Source organism: Panthera tigris, chromosome D1, assembly GCF_018350195.1.
Source record: "Panthera tigris isolate Pti1 chromosome D1, P.tigris_Pti1_mat1.1, whole genome shotgun sequence".
Taxonomy (NCBI): Eukaryota; Metazoa; Chordata; class Mammalia; order Carnivora; family Felidae; genus Panthera; species Panthera tigris.
This window is the reverse complement of record NC_056669.1, coordinates 59,198,123-59,224,847: the sequence shown is the minus strand read 5'-3', so window position 1 is coordinate 59,224,847 and position 26,725 is coordinate 59,198,123. Positions and strand designations below refer to the sequence as shown.

The 26,725-nt window shown below is 40.5% G+C and overlaps 1 protein-coding gene and 1 non-coding gene across 4 annotated transcripts in view; one reads left to right on the top strand and one right to left on the bottom strand.

Annotated features, from left to right (window-relative positions):
• RNF121 (ring finger protein 121) overlaps positions 1-26,725 on the top strand; it is an 83,378-nt gene that overhangs the window by 3,636 nt on the left and 53,017 nt on the right. The gene's annotated exons all lie outside the window — the stretch shown is intronic.
• LOC122231576 lies at positions 15,999-16,103 on the bottom strand. The gene has a single exon (XR_006208838.1). It is a non-coding gene; the product is annotated as a U6 spliceosomal RNA (small nuclear RNA).

The window sequence follows — 26,725 nt, the reverse complement described above, 5'->3', positions numbered from 1 at the left end:
TGCATTATCTCATTCATCACTAATAGCAGCCCTGTGAGTTAGATTAGCTGCACTTTGTACTTGAGGAGACTGAGGCTAGAGAGGTTGAGTAACTTTTCTAGGATTCCAGTTTGTGAGGGAGGGGGCGGTGGCAGGGGCTGTGTGCAGATTCCAACCCAGGTCCGCCTATGCTATCCTGAACTTAGCCCATGCTGTACTGAGCACCTTGGTTCCATTTCTCCATTATTTGTGCTATACGGGTAGGTAATTTAAAACTGTATGATTTTAATGATCTCATGTGAAAATTGATATGGTACATTTGATAAGTAACTGTGATTCAAAAGAGCATTTTGAGTCTCACGTTTGTGATGGTAATTTTATTAGTATTCCCTATTTATTGTCGAGGAAGTTGAGGTTCAGAGTATTTGAGAATGCCGAGGATATTGCAACTACTAAGTGGTATCACTAAGATTTAAACCCATTTTTTTTTTCCCAGATTCCAAAGCATTTGTTTTTCCTCAGTTTAAAGACCTAAACTGCAGGCTCATCTTACCAAAGTAAACTACCCCTTTCTATATATACAAAAGTTTAATCTCCAAATTATGAAGCAGTATTTCATTCTTGAGAGGTGTTAAGTAGGGGTTAACCAGAGGAATATTGGTTTTTCCATATAGGTCCTTTAATTTACTGATAACCTGATTCTGCTAAACCCCTGGTTGGGAGGAGTGATTAGCTTAGTGGTAGTTAGGAAGATGAGAGATGGGTCTAGCCAACTCAGGGTAGGTAGTAAACAGGCTGTGATAACTGGTTAAACTCAGTTCTTGCTCTCAACTTGCCAAACTACATGGTGCTTGAGGATATTAGTAGTATAAAGCATGGGTACCAGATAGGTGGTCCAGAAGCAGACCTACTCCTGGAGCCAGTGAGTTCCTCCTGGAAGGTGTAGCTGGTCAACATTAGAGAGGAATTGGAGGCATCATTTTGACACAGAGACCCAGCTTGAGACCTAAGGTAGAAAAGTGCATCAACATCCAATCAGGGCCAGACTGCCTGCCTGGCCAGTGCCTGTGAATTCTGGATGCATCTACTCCCAGTGCTTGTTCATCTGCCAGAATGATGTGACATACAGATCAGTGGGTAGTTTCCAGCTCAAGTTCAAAGCAAGTATCCCAGTCTACAACTAACTTGAGGTATTATTGCCTCAAGTATGTAATTTACCTCATCTGGACCCTGTTTTATTCTTTTTTTTTTTAATGTTTATTTATTTTTGAGAGAGAGAGAGAGAGAGGGAGACAGACAGACAGAGTGTGAACAGGGGAGGGGCAGAGAGAGGGAGGCACAGAATCCAAAGTAGGCTCCAAGCTCTGAGCTGCCAGCATAGACAGACATAGAATTTAATGCAGGGCTCGAACTCATGAACTGTGAAATCATGACCTGAGCCAAAGCTGGACACTTAACCGACTGAGCCACCGCCCTGTTTTATTCTTATTAAAAGAGGAAATTGGACTAGATTGGTGGTTTTTAAATCTTTATTTAGCCACAAAAGCCTTTATTCAAACAAAATCTCACTTTGAAACTTTGGGGTACTTAAGGGGACTCAGAACCCCTAACATGTCTCAAGACACACTTTGAGACACACACAGTTCTCTCTTACTGCCCATTGATTGGATGACCCTACTCTTTCTTCTTTCAGCCCCTCACTCTACTTCCTCCTAGCCCAGGTCTACCAAAGATTATTTTGTCTGTCTTCCCCACTAGACTCTTAGCTACATTAGAGAGCAGAATTCAAGTCTGTCTTGCTCGTTGTTATAGTCCCTTCCCTCAGCATGCTGCTTAACATACAGCAGGTACCTGCTAAGTGTTTGATAATTATTATTTTTGAGTAATAGTAATAATAGCTACCAGTTAGTGAATATTTGTGATATGCCAGCTCCTCTGCTTAGTAGTACATGCTTTTTAATTGAATGTTTACAACATCCCTATAAAAATTGGACTGTTGGACTAAATCGTGTTTAAAACTTTCTGGTTCTAACATATGGTGCATCATGTTTCTGGTTACTGCCAGGTCTTTGTTGGTGCTGTCCTGTCTGTATGTTTCAAATCCCACCTGTATTTTAAGGTTCTAGCCCAAGGCTGTCTTGACTTTTGGAACTATTCTGATCTACACTGATGTCTTCTTTCCCTGCCTTTGATAGTTTTCTCTGTGTTCATTTATCAATTCATCAAATTTCTGAAGCACCTTCTATGTGCCAGGCACTGTGCTATTCTTGGTAATACCAAGATGGAGAAGGTGTGATAATTGCCTTCAGGGAGTTCACAGACTAACATGAGAAGAGCAACACTGATAAATAAGTACAAAAACATGTCACAGGTGCTGTGCTAGGGAGTAGGTGGGATGGGTATATCAAAGAGGAAGTGGCAATTCATGTCTTATCTCCTCTTCTCCGCTAGACTGGTAAAGCTCTAACAGGCAGGGTATAGAAATCCCTTGCTTCTTCAAAGGAGTAATCACTGCCTTCCCCCCCCCCCCGCCCCTTTTCTTGTGGGTCTCTCCTGATAGACCTTTGATAAATGTCTCTTGTTTCCAGGAGTTTCTTCTCTAGAGACTCTTGGTCAAAGCCAAGATTTTACTGGGGGATTGAGGTATGTGTGATTGAAGTTTAATCTTGGATATTTAACTATTTATCTTTGGATTTTTTTTGTTTTTGTTTTTTTGTTTTTTAAATGTTTAGTTTTTAGAGAGCGAGAGACAGAGTGCGAGTGGGGGAGGGGCAGAGAGAGAGCGAGACACAGAATCTGAAGCAGGCTCCAGACTCTGAGCTGTCAGCTCAGAGCCCAACACGGGGCTCGAACCCATGAAGTGTGAGATCATGACCTGGGCCAAAGTCAGATGCTTAACCGACTAAGCTACCCAGATGCCTCTGTGGATTATGTTTAAGGTATGTAAACTGAGTAATAGCATAGTGTAGTGGGAAAAAAACAGAGTAGTAAAAAGTACTCCTAGGTTCTAGACTAGGAATAGCAGATTTGTTTTATCTCAGAGACAGTCAAATGATAATAGATGCTTAAAAGGCTGTGTTGAGATTCTGAGGCCTGGGCTCAGGAGGAGAATGCTGAGGCAGAGTGCTGAAGGTGAAATAAGATAGAGTACTTACTCTGTGCCAAGTGTTTCATATGCATTTTCTAATTTAATACCAAAATCTTACAAGGTAGGTACTATTATGGTTATCCCCATTCTATAGATGTGGAAACTGAGATGTAGAGAATTTATGTAACTTGCCCAATGTTATATAGCTAAGTAAGTGACAGAGCTGGAGTTCAAATCCAAGATGACTCCAGCACCTGTGCTTTTAACTATTTTGGGCAGTATGAGTACTGTATACTTCTAATACTGTCCTACAGTGGACATTTCTACTATGTAAGTATATGACTTCATTTATAGAGGTAATTTGACTGGAATCATGCTGTTTGTTTCCCATGAGATTAGGCTCTCCTTGAAAGCCTTGTGTCCCTGGTGTCTGGCAAAGAGTATGATTCAATAAATGCATGAAAATGTGAATTCATGAAAGATTTCAATCTCTCTGTACCTCACTTCTTCATCTGTGAATTGATAGGTTTGGACTAGATGACGTTCTAAAGGTCTCTTGCAGCTTTGAAAGTCCTGGATCCCAGTATTTTACTCTGCCTGTATTTCATACAGTTCCTGTCAGGTACTTAGGTACTATTTTCTATCAGGTAAATACTAGTGAATGAGTGAGTGAATGCATAATAATTGTTAATAACCCGTGCTAATAACATTAAGTTGAGAGAAGAAAAAAATGGTGATAGAGAAGTTATAGACAAAAAGGCCTACATATAACCTTGACTTTTTATGCAGAGTTTCATACTTTGGCAGATAGCCTGTCTGCAGAGAATCTTTCCCATTTGGTTTCTCATCATACCTTTATACCTCCCATCCCCAGCTCACTCTTGTTTTTTGCAAGTCACTTTTTTTATTAAGCTTATGTCTTGTTTTTGTTTGTTTGTTTAAGATTTTAAGTAATCTCTACGTCCAATGTGGAGGTCAAGCTCACAACCCCAAGATCAAGAGTTGCATGCTCCACCAACTGAGCCAGCCAGGTGCCTCCAATTAAGCTTATGTCTTAATAACTCTTTTACTTCCAGAAGGAATTTAAGGTGTTACTTGGTCAATAAAGGGGGATAGGAGAGAGAGAGGAGGAAAAGGTGAAGAGGAATGTTCTAACTCCTTGAATGCCAGGACTGTCTTTCTCATCTCTATACATTCTTCAGTGCTTTGCCTGGTACTTGGCATGTAGCAGACATCAGTATATTGTGGGTTCGGCTCAGGATGAAAGGAATATTAACCTAATAGCAAAGGTTAGCTGACACACTTAACTATCTGTTCTGGAAATAACACAATATCACCTGACAGCATTTGCTTATAAACTGCTTTTGAAGCATTTCCATTTTTAATTAATGCCATATTGCACCTTACCAGTGAGTCATAGGCACACAATCTGAGGATTTGCTCTCTGCCCCATGGTACCTTATATGGATTTCTGTCAGCACTTAAACCATGTTGTATTTCCCCCCTGATTAGGTGGTGAACTCTGGGAGGGAGGGGACAACCATATCATTTTTTATCTCTGTGTTCCTAGCACCTAATCTCTCACAATGGCTAGCGTAGAAATTCAAATGTTTATTGAACTTGAATCTTAAAGGGATGTTGAACATCCCCAGTAAGTGATCACTCCCAGTCTGTGTTTAAACCCCTCTAATGGTAGGGAGCTATCTTTTGGGTCATCCTATTACCTCTTTGAATACCTCTGTTGCAGTTTTCTTCAAATTGGGCTAGAATTTTTATTTCTGTAGTTTCAGCTTAAAAACATTTTTTTTTAATGTTTATTTATTTTTGAGAGAGGAAGAGAGATTAAGCATGTGTGGGGAAGGGCAGAGAGAGGGAGACACAGAATTTGAAGCAGGCTCCAGGCTCTGTGCTGACAGCAGAGAGCCCCATGTGGGGCATGAACTCATGAACTGTGAGATTGTGACCTGAACCAAAGTTGGACGCTTAACTGACTGAGCCACCCAGGTGCCTCTGTAGCTTCCTCTTTTTAGTCCTTGTTCCTTTTTCCAGATCCTGCTTCTTTGCATCTTTGACCATGGAAGCACATGCAAACACTGGCACTGCCAGAGAATGCCTCTGAGGAGTGTAGGCTCAATTCACCTGGGAATTTGTCCTGAAAGCCAACCCACTGTAATCCGTCTGATGTCATTCCTTATCTCCACTTTATTTCTTTGTGTTTTTCCTTCTTGAAGTCCTTTGTTATCTCTTTGCTCCTCAGAGGAAAATCTGGTAGGTAAATGTAAACTCATTAGTTCTCTCTAAAGTGCAGCTTTCCACAAGGGGATGCTGAGTTGTGGCCATGGGGCTTTTGGCCCTGGGCAACTAGGGAGAAACTGTGGGGAAAGAAGAAGCAGGGAACTGGAGGCAGAGAGCATAAGCATAAGCCACAAACCAAGGTTTGTGGTCCCTCTGTTCTCCTTCCCCTTTCCCAGTAGGGTGTTCTCAATAACTTAATGTGTCTGTTACTTTTTTTTTTTTTTAATTTTTTTTTTTTTTTAACGTTTATTTATTTTTGAGACAGAGACAGAGCATGAACCAGGGAGGGTCAGCGAGAGAGGGAGACACAGAATCGGAAGCAGGCTCCAGGCTCTGAGCTGTCAGCACAGAGCCCGACGCGGGGCTCGAACTCACGGACCGCGAGATCGTGACCTGAGCTGAAGTCGGCCGCTTAACTGACTGAGCCACCCAGGCGCCCCCCCCTTTTTTTTTTTTTTTTTAATATTTATTTATTTTGAAAGAAAGAGAATGCGGGAGGGACAGAAAGGGGGAGAGAGGGAATCCCAAGCAGGCTTTGCCCTGTCAGTGCAGAGCCCGACTCAGGGGTCAAATCCCATGAAGCATGAGATCACGACCTGAACTGAGATCAAGAGTTGGACACTCAACTGACTGAGCCACCGAAGCACCCCAATGTGTCTGTTACTTAAGAGGACCCTAGTGACACTTTACTCTCCATTGCCCATTGCTTAACCTCTTCTTGAGTCTGTCAGCACCCTCCAGAAACAGTTTTTTCTCCCTCTATTCTTATGGTAACAATAGCTAATTTTTTAGTGTATACTGTGTCCCTGGCACTGTAGTAAGCATTTTACATGACATTAGCTCTATTAATTCTATTTTAATACTATTATTATGTTCAATTTCTAGATGAGAAAAACCAAGACACAGCTAAGTAATTTTAATTTATTCAAGATTGCATAGGTTGTAAGTGGAGGTGGGATTTGAACTTGGTGATAGGATTCCATGATCTCTGTTGCTGGTGTACTCTGTAACATGGACTCACTGTTTTCAAAATTCACCACATTTTTATTGAACATTTAATTATACCAGATACTTTTTTGGTCTTGGGAACTCCTAAATGGATAATGAGACTATCTCTGCTCCAAAAGAGGTCACAGTCTAGTAGGGAGAGGAAGTGATAATGACATAAAGTATTATGAGTAGAGTTATGCACAAGGTACCACAGGTACATGGATGGAGTGCATAATTGTATTTGGGAGTGTTAGGGAAGACTTCAGAGAGGATAGGATATTGGATTGATTTTTTTTTTTTTTTATGAGTTTATTTGTTTTGAGAGAGAGAGCCAGAACCAGGGATGGGGCAAACAGAGAGAGAGGGAGAGAGAGAGGGAGAGAGAGAGAGAGAGAGAGAGTCCCAAGCAGGCTCTGAACCCCCATCACAGAGCCCAACAAGGGGCTCAAACTCTTGAACCTTGAGATCATGACCTGAGCCAAAATCAAGAACTGAACCCTCAACCGATGAGCCGTCCACATGCCCCATCATTGGGCTGATTCTTGAGGGGTAAAAGTTTACCATGTGAAGGAATGGAAGCATGAAATCTCTAATCCTTAAGCATATTATTCTTCACTAATAAAATATTTGTTGATGATTGCTTTTTGTGCAAGGGGCTATGTTAGGCACTTGGGTCGAGAGAGAAGATGCTAAATCATGTTTCAAGGAGCTTATAGTTCTGTTAGAAAATGGGACATGTAGTCCAGTTGGAAATGCAGTGGCTATAATTATAAAATGAAAGGTCCAGTGGGGCACCCGGGTAGCTCAGTCAGTTAAGTGTCTTACTTTGGCTTCAGTCATGATCTCATGGTTTGTGGGTTTAAGCCCTGCGTTGGGGTCTGCGCTGACAGCTCAGAGCCTGGAGCCTGCTTCGGATTCTGTGTCTCCCTCCCTCACTTGTGCGCTCTCTCTCTCTCTCTCTCTCTCTCTCTCACAAAAATAAATATATATACTTAAAAAAAAAGGTCCTAATTACCTTATCAGTAGAAAAAACAAAATACTATTGGGGAAGTAAATCCCTTCTCATTGATAGGGTTAAGGAAGTCTTCTTTGAGAAGGAGCCTTCTGACCTGGACCTTATGGATGTTCTAAATTTCACTAGAGAGCATCAGGAATAAAGGCCCCAAGTAAATGTGAAAAAGAAGGATGTATTTGTGGAGATCATCAAGTAGGTGAGGACTAAGTGCTAAATCTAGAAATATAAGTTGGGACCCATACAAGGTTGATTTTGAATGCCAGGCTGAGGAGTTAAGGTATGTTTTAACTCAGTCATCAGTTATTGAGTGCTTATATATGCCAAATACTATGCAAGGGGGACACAAAGATGAACGCCTGGCTCCTATTCTCAGGGGATTAATAGTCATATAGGGGAAGACAGACATGGAAACAAATAATTGTGGTATAGTGTAAGATGTGTGTTATATACCGTAGTGACACAAAGGAAGGAGAGATTAACTCTGCTTAGGGGAATCATTAAAGACTTAACAGAGAAGAAGCTTGCGTTTGCTCTTAAGGATTAAATTTGAGTTCAATAGATAGTCTATGAGGTAGGGAAGAGTGGTCCAGCAAAGTGAAAAGATCTTCAAAGGTTTGGAGGCAGATCCTGGGAACTTTAAGAATTTCTGTAAAACTGAGTACAGGCTAAATGTAAGGGGATAACAATGAGCAGTAAGGTTGGAGAGACCTTTTTAACAATATGCTAAGAAGCTTGGGTTTAAAACATGTTCAGATCTATGTCTCAGAGTGATCAAGTCTGATAGAAGTGTAGAAGCTATTTTGGAGGGATCCAGTTGGGGAAAGAAGAAATTAGTTGGGAGTACTTTGGTAGCTAAGAGATACTGAGGATCTGAGCAGAAGCAAAGGCAGTGAAGGTGGAGAAAAGTGAGCAGCTATAAAAATATCAAGTAACAGTGCTTCCACTTATTTTTGTGTGCTTTTCATTCCTTCCCCTGATTCATTCACTCATGCATTCATGAAGCATTTATTAAATATGTAATCTGGATTGTTAATTCAATCTTTCCTTCCTCAGTACTTGTACCTTCAATATGTCATGCATTTTCCTAGGTCCCAGTAACTCAGCAATGAACAAGACAACGAAGGTCCTTGCTCTTGTGAAGTTTACTTTCTAATGGGGGCATGCAGGTAACAAGTAGCAAACAGGATAACTCCAAATGGTGACAAGTGCTCTGAGGAGTGTAGGGTGATGTGATAGAGAACAACTAGGAAAGGTTATGAACAGCCTATGAGGTGATATTTGAACCAACACCTGAGTGAAGAAGATCTGGCAATTGGAAGATTTGGAGGCAGACATGTGTCAAGTGGAGGGAGAAGTATAAATCCATGGGAATGAGTTAGGCATGTCTTGGGACCAAAGAGAAAGCCAGTGTGTGTGAATCATAGTGAGCAAGGAAAAAATAATACCAGTCAGGTCAGGGAGTTTGGCACAGTCAGATCTGTAAGGCCTCATCGATGCTGCTAAACATGTTGAAATTTCCTGAGAGTACAATGAAAAGATTTTGGATGGTTTGAAAGATAGGAGTGAGGTGAGCTGGTTTGCATTTTTTTTTTTTAATTTTTTTTTTTTTAATGTTTATTTCTGAGGCAGAGAGAGACATAGCATGAGTGGGGGAGGGTCAGAGAGAGAGGGAGACACAGAATCAGAAGCAGGCTCCAGACTCTGAGCTGGCAGCACAGAGCCCGACGCGGGGCTCGAACTCACACAAACCGTGAGATCATGACCTGAGCCGAAGTCGGTTGCTCAACCGACTGAGCCACCCAGGCGCCCCTGGTTTGCATTTTTAAAACAATCTTTCTGGCTGCTTTAAGGAGAATGCATTGTAAGGGGCATTCAAGAAGAGCTGTTAGGAGATTTGCAGTAGTTCAGGTGAGACCTGATAGTGTTGGGGTTGCGGTAGCATAGATGATGGGAAGTGGATGAATTTAGAATATGTTTTGAAGTAGAGCCTACAGGACTTGCTGGTGGATTGGATATCAGATAGAAGGGAAGGAAAATAAGCTTGACTTCCAGGTTTTGGGATTTGTTTTGCTTTAAGTAATTGGCAACGCCATGGTTGATGGTATATGTATTGAAATAGGAAGGACCAAAGGAGAAGTCTTAGGTGGGGGAGAAGAAATGTGAAAAATTCTGTTTGGCTATTTTATTTGACATCATCCCCACTGTTTGTTCGAGACTGTTACTCAGTCTCTGTTTATTTCCGAAGCATGTGCTTTGTTTGTGTCTAGTGCTAGGTGTGAAGTAAGAGGGGGATGCTGAACGAGTAAGGCATTATCTTTGTCATCATAGCTGTTAACATTATGTAACATCCATCTAACATTTATTGAACACATACATTGTACCAGATTATAGGCTAGTTCTTTGAAACAAAAGAAAGTAAGATTCAAGTGATGCTCACACCCAGTTCACATCCAGTAAGATTGCTAAATAGGAGAAAATATTTGCAAATAGTATATCTGATGAAGAACTTACATTCAGGATATATAAAGACCTCTCACAGCTCAACAAGAGAGAGATAAATAACCCAATAAAAAATGGACAAATGATCTGAATTGACTTTTCTCCAAAGAAAGTGTACAAATGGCCAATAAGTGCCTGAAAAGAAGTTAAATATCATTAGTCATCAGAGAAATGCAAATCAGAACCACAATGAGGGGCGCCTGGATGGCTCAGTCAGTTGAGCGTCTGACTTCAGCTCAGGCCATGATCTCGCGGTTTGTGAGTTTGAGCCCTGCATCGGACTCTGTGCTGACAGCTTGGAGCCTGGAGCCTGCTTCAGATTCTGTGTCTCCCTGTCTGTCTGCCCCTCCCATGCTCATGCTCTGTCTCTCAATAATAAATAAACATTAAAAAAATTTTTTTTTAAAAACACAATGAGATACCACTTCATACTCACCATGATACTATAATAAAAAAAGACATAATAACAAGTGTTGTCAAGGAGGTGGAGGTACTGGCACCTTCATGCACTGCTGGTAGAAGTGTAAAGGGGTGCAACAGCTGTGGAAAACAGTTTCATGGTTCCTCAAAAGGTTAAGCATAGAAGTACCATATGACCCAGCAATTCCTCTCCTAAGATATATGCTTTAGAAATAAAAAACATGTGTCCACACAAAAGCTTGTACACAAATGTTCTTAGCAATATTTTCATAATAGCCCAAAAGTAGAAACAACCGAAATGTCCCTCAATTGCTGAATGGATAAATAAAATGTATATCCATATGGTGGAATATTACTTGGCAAGAAAAAGGAGTGAGCTACTGATACATGCTAGAACATGGATGATCCTTAAAACATTATGGTGTCTGAAAGAAGCCAGTCAGAACTGATTTTGTATGACTTCATTTATATGAAAGGTCCAAAAGAGGCAAATCTATAGAGAAATAAAGTAGATTAGTGGTTGATTAGGTCTGGGGGTGTTGCAGATGAGATGAACATGAGGTTTGTTTTTAAAGTGATAGAAATGATTTAAAATAAGATGGTTGCACGGGGGTGCCTGGGTGGCTCAGTTGGTTAAGTGTCTGACTCTTGGTTTCAGATCAGGTTTTGATCTCACAGTTCGTAGGTTCAAGCCCCACATCAGGCTCTGTGCTGACACAGTGCAGCATATTGGGATTCTCTCTCTCCCTCTCTCTTAGCCCCTCCCCCCATTTGCTCTCTGTCTCTCTCTCAAAATAAAACTAAAGTTAAAATTAAAAAATAGATTTAAAAAGATGGTTGCACAACCCTGTAAATATACGAACAGTCATTCAATTGTCCACCTAAAATGGATGCTGTTCCTGAACAAAGCTTTTAAAAAAAAGAAAAGATCCTTGACCTGAAGATGATTAGAGTTTAGTTATGGAAACAGACTCAGAAACAAGTATAAAAAGTAATAAATGTGACCTTGGAGATAATGTACAAATTGCAAATTTCTGCAGAAGAGGAACACTTCACCTGAGGAAATCTATTAGACTCTGAAGTATCTTGAGAGTGAGAGCTGTTATTTATTATTGTATTTCCAGTCTAGAGTTCAACATATGCTCACCTCACAGTTGTCGAATGCAGTGTGAATGTATAAAGTTGGAGAATATCTTTTTTTTTTTTTTTTTTTTTTTTAATTTTTTTTTCAACGTTTTTTATTTATTTTTTTGGGACAGAGAGAGACAGAGCATGAACGGGGGAGGGGCAGAGAGAGAGGGAGACACAGAATCGGAAACAGGCTCCAGGCTCCGAGCCATCAGACCAGAGCCTGACGCGGGGCTCGAACTCACGGACCGCGAGATCGTGACCTGGCTGAAGTCGGACGCTTAACCGACTGCGCCACCCAGGCGCCCCTGGAGAATATCTTTTGAAGGAGGTAATACTTGAACTGCATCTTTGAGAGTGAATAGAGATGGACAGTGAAGATGAGGAAAGAATTCTAAGGAGAGAAAATGGCAGTGGCCAAAGCACCAAGGTATAAAAGGGAAGAGCATGTTAGAATGGTAGGTGGTTCATTCCTGGATTGTGGCTGGAGTGTAAACCATTTGGGGGAGACTGGTGAGATAAATAGCTGGCTGGACCAGATTATGAAGTACCTTATATGTCATACAAAGGAGTTTGGGCTTTAATCCAAAGACAATAGAAAGTCATTAAGGTCTGTTTAAGTAGGGGGCTGATATACTCAGTTGTGTGTCTAATAAAGATCACTGTGGCTGCTCTTATGTTATGAATCTGTTCTGGCAAGATTAGAGTCAGGGAGATGATCTTGGAGGTCACTACAATATCCTAGGAAAGAGCAAGGGATAAAGTCTGAACTTTAGGAGGTGTGGCAATGAAGAATTCAAGGGAGATTCCATAGGTGGGTAGATGTGGCTAGCAAGTAAAGGCTTTAAGGAGTTTGTAGGAAGGATAGTTCTGCTCTGGAAGGGTTTCTGGAAGAGGTGGCATATGGATTGGGTTTTAAATTTTTTTTTTTTTTCAACGTTTTTTATTTATTTTTGGGACAGAGAGAGACAGAGCATGAACGGGGAAGGGGCAGAGAGAGAGGGAGACACAGAATCGGAAACAGGCTCCAGGCTCTGAGCCATCAGCCCAGAGCCCGACGCGGGGCTCGAACTCACGGACCGCGAGATCGTGACCTGGCTGAAGTCGGACGCTTAACCGACTGCGCCACCCAGGCGCCTGGATTGGGTTTTAAAAGAATGGGTAGAAAGGTTTAGAGTATGTAGGAGGCTGGAATGCACGTAGGAAAGAGTGAGAGAGGGAGGAGGCTAGTCTGAGAAGTATGAATTTGATGGGAAAGGAATTTAAGAACCAAAGAATGATAGGTGCCCCCAAGTTTGGTAATTGTTGAATGAGAAAGAGGTCATTAAACTATTCCTTCTACTCTTATATATATTTGAAAAGTTTCACTGAAAAAGCTTCCCAACTCAGCTGGCCTGCAAGATATACTTTCTGGTGATGGTAGGAGGGGTGGGGGTGATGAGCAGATAGCAGCCATAGCAGTTGTTACAACCAACACCTACTTCCACTTTCTTGCTCAAAGTGTGCTGTCTATATCAGGCCTTACAGTTTGCCTAAGTAGATCCAATGTCTGCATGATTCCCAGCTGATTTATGAGGTCTGTTTTAAAAGTGAGGTAGTTGCATTTTGATTTATTGGCCTTGAATTCTTGACAAGGCTATGGAGTTTAAGAAGATTGTGAATGACGCCAGTCAGAGTGGCCAAAATGAACAAATCAGGAGACTATAGATGCTGGAGAGGATGTGGAGAAACGGGAACCCTCTTGCACTGTTGGTGGGAATGCAAATTGGTGCAGCCGCTCTGGAAAGCAGTGTGGAGGTTCCTCAGAAAATTAAAAATAGACCTACCCTATGACCCAGCAATAGCACTGCTAGGAATTTACCCAAGGGATACAGGAGTACTGATGCATAGGGGCACTTGTACCCCAATGTTTATAGCAGCACTCTCAACAATAGCCAAATTATGGAAAGAGCCTAAATGTCCATCAACTAATGAATGGATAAAGAAATTGTGGTTTATATACACAATGGAGTACTACGTGGCAATGAGAAAGAATGAAATATGGCCTTTCGTAGCAACGTGGATGGAACTGGAGAGTGTTATGCTAAGTGAAATAAGTCAGGCAGAGAAAGACAGATACCATATGTTTTCACTCTTATGTGGATCCTGAGAAACTTAACAGAAGACCATGGGGGAGGGGAAGGAAAAAAAAAAAAGGTTAGAGTGGGAGAGAGCCAAAGCATAAGAGACTGTTAAAAACTGAGAACAAACTGAGGGTTGATGGGGGGTGGGAGGGAGGGGAGGGTGGGTGATGGGTATTGAGGAGGGCACCTTTTGGGATGAGCACTGGGTGTTGTATGGAAACCAATTTGACAATAAACTTCATATATTGGAAAAAAAAAAAAAAGAAGATTGTGAATGAGAGGAGAATGGAGAGCTACAAATATGGAGAGCCTGTGTGAACCTTGGTATTTCACTTGTCCTAATCACCCAGCAGACCAGAGCATCTGTCCCTACAAGATAGAAGAGGCAGCCCTCCTGGTATGTTGTATTCATATCAGGTTCAGGAGCTAGCTAATATCTCTTTTCTCTGCACTTAAGTAGCACTTTGTTTAAATGTCAGTGGTTGTCCTTATCATACTATGTTATGTTTAATAGTCTGTTGTGTCCTGTTCCCCACCCCCCCCCCCCCCCCCCGACTGAATACCTCAAGGGCAAAGGTTGGGCTTATCCGTCTCTAATTTTTGTGAAAGAATGAAGTCTTTAGCTGCATGGTTAATCCATCTCTAACTTGGAAGGATCAACTGAGACCTCTGAAATACTAAGTTTGTCCTGGTGGATAGGGTTCCAGAGGTTAGGGCCCTTTACAGTTAGCAGGTACTTGAAGCCAGGACAAGAAGCCATCTCCTGGTGATGGATATTCCTGATGCATGCCTGTGGTAATCATTTGTTAAAGTTTCATTGATGTAATTTGGTAGCATCCTGTTAAATTACAGCTCACCACACTGAAGGCATTTTGTTTTTAGTTGTATGGTAACTAAAGGAAACTGTGGCAGTTTGGAAAGTCAAAATATTAGAGCTGACTCTGAAGCTTTGGAGTTAGATTTGGTAGAATTATTACAGCATTTTAGCTTTAAAGGACCTCAAAAATCACCTAAGCCAACCCCCTCATTGTATATATGGGGAAATTGAGTCACTGAGGAAGTTTCCTATTCATTGACATATAGCACCTGTGGTGACATATCCACCTGTGGTGGATTAGTAGGACCTACAAATGTTTTTCTCTTCACTGAGAAAGGTAGTTGTTGCCCTAAAGCCATTTCTTGGGGTGAAAAGTGGGAATGAGATAAAACCCAAGGAAATAAGACCTACCACATGGGCTAAGTATAACGGCTGTCTCACCCAGCATGTTCTCTTGTTGTTGGAAACCTTTTGGGGGAAGCGAATATCTACAATGTAGTCAACAAAACAGTCTCCTTTTTCACTTTCTTCTCTTTTCCTGCTTTATTTTCCTTCATAACACTACCAGAATGTATTTTATATGTATGTATATATATATATATATATATATACATATATATATACATATATATATACATATATATATACACATATATGTACATTATGTATATATATGTGTGTGTGTGTATATGTTTATATGTGTTTATTATCTGTCTTTTTTTTTTTAATATATGAAATTTATTGTCAAATTGGTTTCCATACAACACCCAGTGCTCATCCCAAAAGGTGCCCTCCTCAATACCCATCACCCACCCTCCCCTCCCTCCCACCCCCCCCCCCCATCAACCCTTAGTTTGTTCTCAGTTTTTAACAGTCTCTTATGCTTTGGCTCTCTCCCACCTAACCTCTTTTTTTTTTTTCCCTCCCCTCCCCCATGGGTTTCTGTTAAGTTTCTCAGGATCCACATAAGAGTGAAACCATATGGTATCTGTCTTTCTCTGTATGGCTTATTTCACTTAGCATAACACTCTTCAGTTCCATCCACGTTGCTACAAAAGGCCATATTTCATTCTTTCTCATTGCCACGTAGATTTATCTGTCTTCTTATTAGAAGGTAAGTTTTATAAAGGAATAGACTTTGTTTTATGCTTGTCTTTTGATTGAATGAATGAATAAACATTTATTGGCTACTTTCAAGATGCCAGCTATGTACTTCCCATGACTTTGGTGTTTGCAGGTCAATGACATGTCTTTCTTTTTTGGGGTATGATCATTCATGAATGTATCCGAACCTTTTTTGAACACAGAATACACATTATTGTCAAGTGATTTTTCAGTGACTTTATAGTGCTCATACAAGTGGAGTGAGGTTACCTTTTGTTGTGGATTTAGGCAGTGTGTAAGATTTAGTGTGAACTTCAAACTCAGGCTGATTGATCAGATAGGCTCAATAGAGGAGAAAATCTTACAAGCAGTAGAGCAAAGACTTGGCAGCTGGGGAGAAAACACTTGGTCCATAGCTATGGGGTTACAGCAGGACCCACAACTGACTTATCCATTAGGGACAATGCCCAGGGACCCACAAAAATGTCTTAATTTCCTTTAATAATAAGAAAAAAATGAATACAGTCCAGCTTGGATTATACATCTTTATAGTAATGCAGTCATAAAATATGTTTTTCTTGTGCAGGGGCCATGCTACTCTTCTCTGTATTCCAGTTTCAGTATATGTGCTGCTGAAGTGAGCATTTTTAAATATATTTTTTTTGATGGAGGAAGGAGCCCACAAAGGCAGAAGTACTTGGGGCCCATGACAATCATAATGTGACCGTAGGAGGACTTTGTGACTAGTCATTGATTTGGTCATTTGGGGCCCTAAGCTCTGTCTCTGATTTCTCCCATAAGCTCTGTGACCCTTTCCCCATCACTCTTGGCAACTGTGATATTCAGTGAGTCATTACTCTCCTTTATATCTTATCTGTGCCTTCTGTAGAGTGGAAACAATTGTGCTCCCTGGGCTAAGTAAATTCATACTTTTAAAACAGCCTAATTATTTTATTTTTTAATCTGTCTTCTCAACGGCAAGAAAAAAGTCTGGTTCATCTGTACATCCCCATGCCTAGCCCTGGACCTGCACATTTAGAACAGGAGTACCTCAAATGAGAATTGAATAAATGAATAAATGTCTCAGATCTCACAGATAGCTTTGAGGCCTTATTTGTTTGCTTATTTTTTTACTTATTTATTTATGGTATTATATACAGTTCTTCAGGTATCTTTTGGACTTTTCTGAGGTTCTGTCAGCAAAGTTTATAGAGCTGTGGGGACACTTGAGAAAATGATGTGGAAAACAAGGGTGTTGCACCATCTTACAGAATTAAGAGCCAGTGTGAAGAATTAGGTGCACATTGGGAATGAATTGTCCTTTCAACAAATGGTGCTGAGACAGTTAGCTAGCCACATGTAAAAGAATGAAGTTGACTCCTATCTCATACCATATAAAAAAATTAACTCAAAGTGGACCAGTGACCTAAATATAAATAAAACTATAAAAATTTTAGAAGAAAACATAGTCATAAATCATGACCAAATCATGAAATCTTCTTAGATATGATACCAAAAGCATAAGCAGTTAAAGAAAAAGTAAATAAGTTGGACTTACCAAAGTGAGAAACTTTTGTGTTGCAAAGGATGCTATCAAGAAAGTAAAAAGACACACCACAGAATGGGAGACAATATTTGGAAGTCATATATCAGATAAGAGACTTATCTGACTTATAAGTCATACATCAGATAAGTATCCAGAAAATATATAAAGAACTTTTACGGCCCAACAATAAAAATATAAATAATTCAGGGGCGCCTGGATAGCTTAGTTGGTTGAGCATCCAATTCTTGGTTTCAGCTCAGGTCATGGTATCACGGTTCGTGAGTTCAGGCTTCGCATCGGGCTCTATGCTGACAGTGTGGACTCTGCTTGGAATTCTCTCTCTCTGCTCCTCCCATACTCTCTCTCTCAAAATAAATAAACTTAAATATATATGTGTATATGAATACGCACACGTGCGTGCACACACACACACACATACACACACACACACACACATAATTCTGGGGTGCCTGGGTGGCTCAGTTGGTTACATGTCTGACTCTTGATTTTAGCTCAGGTCATGATCTCAAGGTTCATGGGTTCGAGCCCTCAGTCGGGTTCTGTGCTGATGTCATGGAGCCTGCTTGGGGTTCTCTCTCCCTCTCTCTCTGCCCCTCTCCTGCTCACATGTGCGCACTCTCTCTCAAATAAGCTTAAAAAAATGCACCAACTGAAAGATTGTCATAGTGGATGAAAAAAAAGATCTGCTATATATTGCCTACAAGAAGCCCCTTTTTAAGTAAAAGGATACATATAAAATTAAATGAATAAAGAGAGATATAGCATACTAATACTAATCAAAAGAAGGTAAGACTAGCTATATTAATTTCAGACAGAGCAGACCTCAGAGCAAGGAAAGTTATTGGGGATCAAGAGGGGCATTATGTAGTAATAAAAGTCCATCCTCCAAGAAGACGTAACAGTCCTCAATGTGTATATACGTAACAGCAGCGTGTCAAAACATGTGAAGTGAAAGCTGATAGAACTGCAACCGGAAGTAGACAAATCCAGATTATAGTTATAGGGCTTAGCATTCCTCTGTCAGAAATGGACAGATTCAGCCATCAGAAAGTCTGTAAGTACATAGCTAAATTCAGTTAACACTATCAATCAACTGGATATAATGGACATCTGTAGACTGCTTCATTTAACAACAGCAGAAAAGATTGACCTTCTCAAGTTTTCATGAAACATTCACCATGGTAGACCACAAAGTTTCTATAAAACACAACAAATTTAAAAGAATAGGAACACATTGTCAGAGCACAGTGGAATTCAGCTAGAATTCAAGAAGAGAAAGAAAATCCACAAATACTTGGGGTGCCTGGCTGGCTCAGTTAACCATCTGACTTCAGCTCAGGTCATGATCTCACAGTTTATGAGTTCGAGCCCTGCATCAGTCTCTGTGCTGACAGCTTGGAGCCTGGAACCTGCTTCAGATTCTGCATTTCCCTCCCTCTCTCTCCCCCTCCCTCTCTTGTGCTTTCTCTCTCTCAAAAAATAAACAAACATTAAAAAAAAATCCACAAATACTTGAAGATTACACAACACACTTCTTTTTTTTTAATTTTTTTTTTAATGTTTATTTATTTTTGAGACAAAGACAGAGCATGAACGGGGGAGGGTCAGAGAGAGGGAGACACAGAATCCGAAACAGGCTCCAGGCTCCGAACTGTCAGCACAGAGCCCAACGCGGGGCTCAAACCCAAGGACCGCGAGATCATGACCTGAGCTGAAGTCGACCGCTCAACCGACTGAGCCACCCAGGCGCCCCTACACAACACACTTCTAAATAACACATGGATCGAAGAAGAAATCTCAGGAAAAATTTAAGTATATTTGAACTAAATGAAAACGGAAACTCAACTTACCAAAATTTGTGGGATGCAGTAAAAGCATGTTTAGAGGAAAGAAAGATCTAGAATCAATCACCTATGGATTCATCTTTGGAACCTAGAAAAAAGTGCTAATTAAAACCAAAGTAAGCAGGAGAAAAGAAATAATGAAAAACAAGGTAGAAGTCAATGGATTGAAAATAGGAAATCAGTAGAGAAGGTCAACAAAATCAAAATCTGGTTCTTTGAAAAAATTGATACAACTGGTAGGTCTGTAACCAGGCTAACTATGAAAAAAAGAGGACACAAGTTACTAGTATTATAAATGAATGAGGGGACAATTCAAGAAAGTACAGACCAATGTCTCTTACAAACATCAATTTAAAAACCATCAATAGGGGCGCCTGGGTGGCTCAGTCGGTTGAGTGGCCGACTTCGGCTCAGGTCACGATCTTGCTGTCCATGAGTTCGAGCCCCGCGTCAGGCTCTGTGTTGACAGCTCAGAGCCTGGAGCCTGTTTCAGATTCTGTGTCTCCCTCTCTCTGACCCTCCCCCGTTCATGCTCTGTCTCTCTCTGTCTCAAAAATAAATAAACGTTAAAAAAAAAATTTAAAAAAAAAACCATCAATAAAATATTAACAAATCTGACAGTGTATAAAAAGAATCATACACCATGACTGAGTGGGATTTATCCCACGTGTGCAAGTTAACTCAGCGTTTGAGAATCATTTAATGTAACCCATCACATTGATAGGCTAAAGAAGAAAAATTACATAAATATATGAATAGATACAGAAAAAGCTCTTGACAAAATCCCATACCCATTTAAGATAATTCTCAGTGGCACAAGAACAGACAGATCAATGGAAGAGAATAGAGAACCCAGAAATGGACCCACAAACGTATGGCCAGCTAATCTTTGACAAAGCAGGAAAGAATATCCAGTGGAATAAAGACAGTCTCTTCAGCAAGTGGTGCTGGGAAAACTGGACAGCGACATTCAGAAGAATGAACCTGGACCACTTTCTTACACCATACACAAAAATAAACTCAAAATGGATGAAAGACCTCAATGTAAGACAGGAAGCCATCAAAATCCTCAAGGAGAAAGCAGGATCTTGCCTGCAGCAACTTCTTAACACGTCTCTAGAGGCAAGGGAAACAAAAGCAAAAATGAACTACTGGGACCTCATCAAAATAAAAAGCTTCTGCACAGCAAAGGAAACAATCAGCAGAACTAAAAGGCAACCGACAGAATGGGAGAAGATATTTGCAAATGACATATGAGATAAAGGGTTAGTATCCAAAATCTATAAAGAACTTATCAAACTCAACACCCAAAAAACAATCCAGTGAAGAAATGGGTGAAAGACATGAATAGACACTTCTTCAAGGAAGACATCCAGATGGCCAACCGACACATGAAAAAATGCTCAACATCACTCATCATCAGGGAAATACAAATCAAAACCACAATGAGATACCACCTCACACCTGTCAGAATGACTAACATTAACAGCTCAGGCAGCAACAGATGTTGGCGAGGATGTGGAGAAAGAGGATCTCTTTTGCACTGCTGGTGGGAATGCAAACTGGTGCAGCCACTCTGGAAAATAGGATGGAGGTTCCTCAAAAAACTAAAAATAGAACTACCCTGTGACCCAGCAATTGCACTACTAGACATTTATCCAAGGGATACAGGTGTGCTGTTTTGAAGGGACACATGCACCCCCATGTTTATAGCAGCACTATCAACAAGAGCCAAAGTGTGGAAAGAGCCCAAATGTCCATCGATGGCTGAATGGATAAAGAAGATGTGGTATATATATATACAATGGAGTATTACTCGGCAATCCAAAAGAATGAAATCTTGCCATTTGCAACTACGTGGATGGAACTGGAGGGTATTATGCTAAGTGAAATTAGGCAGAGAAAGACAAAAATCAACAGGTGAACGTAAGGGGAGGGAAACAAAGATAATATAAAAACAGGGAGGGGGACAAAACAGAAGAGATCATAAATATGGAGAACAAACTGAGAGTTACTGGAGTGGTTGTGGGAGTGGGAGATGGTCTAAATGGTTAAGGGGCACTAAGGAATCTACTCCTGAAATCATTGTTGCAGTATATGCTAACTAATTTGGATGTAAATTTTAAAAAATTAAAAAAAAAAACTGCATCTACAAAAAAAAAAGATAAAAATTCTCAGAAAACTAAAAATAGAGAGTAACTTAATCAAATTGATAAAGAATATCTACAAAAAAAATTTGCAGCTAACATCATACTTGATGGTGAGAAACTTGAAGCTTTCCCAGTAAGGTTAAGAGCAACGTAAATGGTGTCTCCTCTCACCATGCTTTTCAACATCATACTGTATGGAAGGCCTAGCTAATACAGTAAGACAAGGGAGTAAAATGTATACAGATTTGGAGGGAAGAAATAAAACCACCTTTATTCACAGATGACATAAGTGTCTATGTAGAAAACCCAAAAATGTCAACAAAAAATCTGGAACTATTATAGCAAGGTTTCAGGATGATATAAATCCAGCAAGGTTAATATAAAAAGAGCCAATTGCTTTCATATATATATATATATATATCACCAATGAACAAGTGGAATTTGAAATTAAAAACACAATACCGGTGCGTCTGAGTGGCTCAGTTGGTTGGGAGGTCAACTTCAGCTCAGGTCATGATCTCACGGGTTCGTGAGTTCGAGGCCCATGTCGGGCTCTGTGCTGATGGCTCAGAGCCTGGAGCCTTCTTCAGATTCGGTGTCTCCCTCTCTCTCTGCTCCTCCCCCTCTCATGCTCTGTCTCTGTCTCTCAGAAATAAATAAACGTTAAAATTAAAAACAAACAATACCATTTACTTTAGCTCCATGAAAATGACATCCTAGCATAAATACTAGTATAAATCTAGCAAAATGTTTATAGGAGCTATATGAGAAAAACTATGAAGCTCTGATCAAAATATTAAAGAAGAACTATTTAAATGGAGTGATATTCCGCGTTTAGGTATAGGAAGATTCAATGTTGTCAAGATGTCAGTTCTTCCCAGCTTGATTTATAGATTTAGTGCAATGCCTGTCGGAATCCCAGCAAGTTACCTTGTGGATATTGACAAACTGATTCTAAACTTTATATGGAGAGGCAAAAGACCCAGAATAGCCAATACAGTATTAAAGGAGAAGAACAAAATTAAACACACTATTATGTCCACACAGTTGTTTATAGCAGCTTTATTCGTAGTTGCCAAATGTTGGAAGTAACCAAGATATCCTTCAGTAGGTGAGTGGATAAATAAACTGTGGTACATCCAGACAATGGAATATTATTCATTAAGAAGAAATGAGCAATCAAACCATGAAAAAACAGAGGAGTCTTAAATGCATATTACTAAGTGAAAGAAGCCAATGTAAAAAGGCTACATATGATTTTAACTATATGTCACTCTAGAAAAGGCAAAACCATAGAGACCGTAAAAAGATACGTATTTGCTAGGGATTAGGGGAGGATGGAATGATAAATAAGCAGAACACAGAATTTTTAGGACAGTGAAACTACTCTGTACGATACTTGAATGTTGTGTACACGTCCTTATAGGTTATATGTTTGTTAAGGTAAACTGAACTTTGGGTGAAATGATGTGTCAGTGTAGATTCATCAGTTGGGACAAATGTACTACTCTGGTGGGGGATGTTGATAATGGGGGAGGCTATGTGTGTTTGGGTGGAGGGGATATATGGCAAACGCTGTATTTTTTGTTCAGTTTTGCTGTAAGCCTAAAAATCCTCCAAAAAAGTCTATTTTTAAAAAATGGACAAAAGTCTGAATAAACTTTTCTCCAAAGTTAAGATATATAAATGGCCAATAAACATATGAAAAGATGCTCAGCATCATTATCCATTAGGGAAATGCAAAATTGAAATCACATAGCGAAACCATTTCCCACCCACTTGGATGCGTTTATGAAAAAGAGAATAACAAGTATTGTTGAGGATGTGGAGAAATTGGAACGTTCACGCAGTGCTGGTGGGAATGTAAAATGGTGCAGCTGCTGTGGAAAACAGTTTGGCAGTTCTTCGAAAGGTTAAGCATAGAGTTACCATATGACCTAACAGTTTCACTCCTAGGTATATATCCTCAAGAGAAATGAAAACATGTCTACACAAAAGCTTGTAAATGAATGTTCGTAACAGCATTATTTTTAATAGCCAGAAAGTATAAACAACCCAAATGTCCATTAACTGTTGAGTGGATAGATATAATGTAGTATATCCATACAGTGCAGTGTTATTTGGCAATAAAAAGGAATTAACTGCAATACATGCTACAACCTGATGAACATTGAAAACATGCTAAGTGAAAGAAGCCAATCTCAAAAGACCACATACTGTATGATCCCATTTTTATGAAATGTCTAGAATAGGCAATCTATAGATAGAGACAGAAAGTAAATGAGTGTCTTCTTGGGCTGGGGGAGGATGGAGAGTGACTGCTAACTGGTATGTGGTTTCTTCTTATGGTGGTAAAATGTTTCAAACTTACACAGTGGTGATGGTGGCACAACTCTGTGAATATACAGAAAAGGACTGGATGAATTTATGGTATGTGAATTAGATCTCAGAAAAGCTGTTATTAAAATAATCAGGTACATAGAAGTATATGTCTTTGGACACATTGTGGAATGTGAGTGCTGGGATGCAATAGCAGCAGTAGCAATGCTTTAATGGGCGTATGAATTATCTGGCTATCTTATTAAGTGTAGATTCTGATTCAGGAGGTCTGGGATGGAGTCTTGAGATTCTGTTTCTTAATAAGGTCTCACGGTGCTGATGCTGCTGGACTATGCCCCATGCTTAGCAAGGCAGTAGAGGATATTTGTTTCTTCATTGAATGGGGTCAGTCTAAAGAGCCTTCCTGGAGCCAGGAGGATTTGGCCAGCATTTTGTACCAAGGCAGAACTGGTTTGTGGAACAGAGGGCATTAATGGACAAAGTAACCAGCCTGTGTAAAGACTCAGAGACCAGAGGGGATCTGATACTTGAGGGGGTGGGACAGGAGGCCTATTTGTGGGGTTACATGGGTGGGTCCCTGAGTCTTTTACACCTGAGCATTTTCTATTTTTATGAAATTTTCTCTTGCCCTCTGCCTGACATTTTGGTTTATTCTTTCAAATCTGGACTTAGGTAGATTGGCATAACTATAGGTGCCTTGTGAGCTTCTAGGAGAGGGGTGAGTGGTTGGCAAGAAAACATTCTGTATGTGGGTCTTGGGAGTTGGATGTCAGCCCATCAATCAGTAACCATGCCTAGAGAGCCTCCCTAGTTAGCTAACCTGAGCTCTGGACAGGGCACAATCAAGACTGTCTTACTTCTTGGACCCAGATGAATAAACTCATTAATGAGGGAGCAAATAAAGCTGTATTTCCAGATGGTACAGGTTAATTATAGTTGTAGTTTAGAGCTTTCCTTGTCTTTCCACTTGCACTTGAAGACCAGTTTGTATCTAATGTAAATAATCGCTTGGTTCAGGAGGCAAATATTAAAGCCAAATCATATCTTTACTCTTAGGATTCACAGTACTCCATGAAGTGCTAAATGGTCCTGTAAGTCCAAGTCCAATCTCAGCCTTAGTGTTTGCCTTTCTGAGCTGTTTTCTCTGAGGCTCTGAAAGCATTACTGTTCTGTGCTTCACCAGCATTTGGTTCCCCAGCCTCTCCTGTTACTTTATAAAGTACTTCCACTCTCCCAGGAGGAAAGGCAATGAAATCGCATGGTGACCTGGAATGTTCTTACGTTCACAGCCCCACAATGAAATCAGAAGTCTTATTCTTTATTTTCCAGATGGAGAGACAGTATAGACTATATGGACAGTAGCATGCTTGACCACTATCTCATGGAGAGGCACCCCTGTGTCTGGCCTAGTTCTTTGGATCTTCCTTAGTTTTTCCTTCAATAGACTTGTCTGGCTTCTTTGAACATGTAGTTATGTTGTCTTGGTTTTGTCTTGTCTTGTTTTGTTTTGACATAGAGTTTTTTAAACATGATTTTCTGGGTGCTTCCTGGTGTCAAATGAATACTTCTTTCCCAGATGCTTATTAAGTACTTTTCAAGTGTTTGTTTATACTCCCATTTAAGCATCTCCAGGTAAGGTGCTGGTTTGTCAGCATACTTATCATATTGTAGAGAATTGTGTTCAATTCCTTCAGTACTCACTGAGTGCGTAATATATGCTCAGCTCTGTTCTGTTCTCCTTGAAAGACACAAAGCTGTGTATTCTCCTTGGCGCTGTGGGATCTTCCAGGTTTCTGGGATGGGAGCAAGTTACACAAAAGCAGGCTAGGAATAGAGTGAAGCAAACAAGGCACTTAGGGTGCAAACTTTAAGGAGACACTCACTTTCAAGGTCATGCAAGTGGAGGATTAGTACCTGACAGTGAGTGCCTCCTTAAATTTTGAGCCCTAGGTCCCTTGCTTACCCCGACCTTAATGCTGGTCCTGCCTTAAGAAGCAGTTAGATCACTTGGCAATCATGTCTAAGATAACATAAGACTATGAATGAATGGCATGGAACAGTGCTTCTAAAATTTAATGTGCATACAGATCATCTGGAGATCTTATTAAAAGGAGGATTCTGGGGGTGCCTGGGTGGCTCAGTCAGTTAAGCATCCAACTCTTCATTCGGCTCAGGTCATGATCTCATGGTTTGTGGGATCAAGCCCTGTGTCAGGCTCTGCACTGACAGCACAGAGCCTGCTTTGGGTTCTCTCTCTCTCTACTCTCTTTGCCCCTCCCCATGCTCATGCACTCATGCTTATAATAAACTTTTTTTTTTTTTTTTAATTCTGATTCAGTGGGTCTGGAGTGATGCCTGAGATTCTGCATTTCTAACAAGCACCCAAATAAAGTTGACACTAGCCTTTGTACTACACTTTGAGTGAGAAGGAGAAAAATCCATGCTTGAGAAAACCAGAGGGCCACATTCACTAAGCTAGAGGATCAGGGAAGGCTTCTCCAGAGAAGGTGAAATTGCAGCTGGTTCCTCAAAGGACAAGTTGGACTTGGATGGGAAAAAAGAGAGGGAGACATGGCAATCAAAAGGAAGGATATGCAAAGGCTAGAGACAGGAATGAGACCCATGTGTTTTGGGACAATGAACAGACTGGTTTGGCAAGATGCAGGTTCAAGTTGGAAAAAAGGAAAAGAGTTTTGATACGTAGTGTGAAACCATATGGATTGTTTCTTTAGAAATATGGTCCTTAATTGTCTGCTCAGGTACTGCCCAAATGGGCATTTCCATTTCTTCTCTTTTTTTTTTTTTAATTTTTTTTAAATGTTTATTCACTTTTTGAGAGACAGAGACAGAGTGTGAGCAGGGCAGGAGCAGAGAGAGAGGGAAACACAGAATCCGAAGCAGGCTCCAGGCTCTGAGCTGTCAGCACAGAGCCCGATGTGGGACTCGAACTCATGAACCGAGATCATGACCTGAGCCAAAGTCAGACACTTAACCAACTGAGCCACCCAGGCACCCTGGGCATTTCCATTTCTTATATCCACTTGTCCTTCTGGGATACTCTGGGGCCTCTTTTTTTCCGGGGGAGATGAAGGCCTGAGTCAGGACACCTGAATATATTCTGTGAGGCATTGTGTGAATTAGGAAAAGAGAGGAGGTGGTTGACTTTATTATCCTGATTGGCTGGGTGAAGCCTTGAGATGTTGTTGTTGTTTTTGTTTTGTTTTGTTTTAACTTAGCTGGGACATGTAGAAATCAGAAAGCCCTCCCTAAAGAGTGATGGGAGTACACAATACACACATATAAAAGGATGCCTGGTAAATATGTGCTGATTTGACTCAGTAGGAGAGTTCTGCCCATTTTAAATCA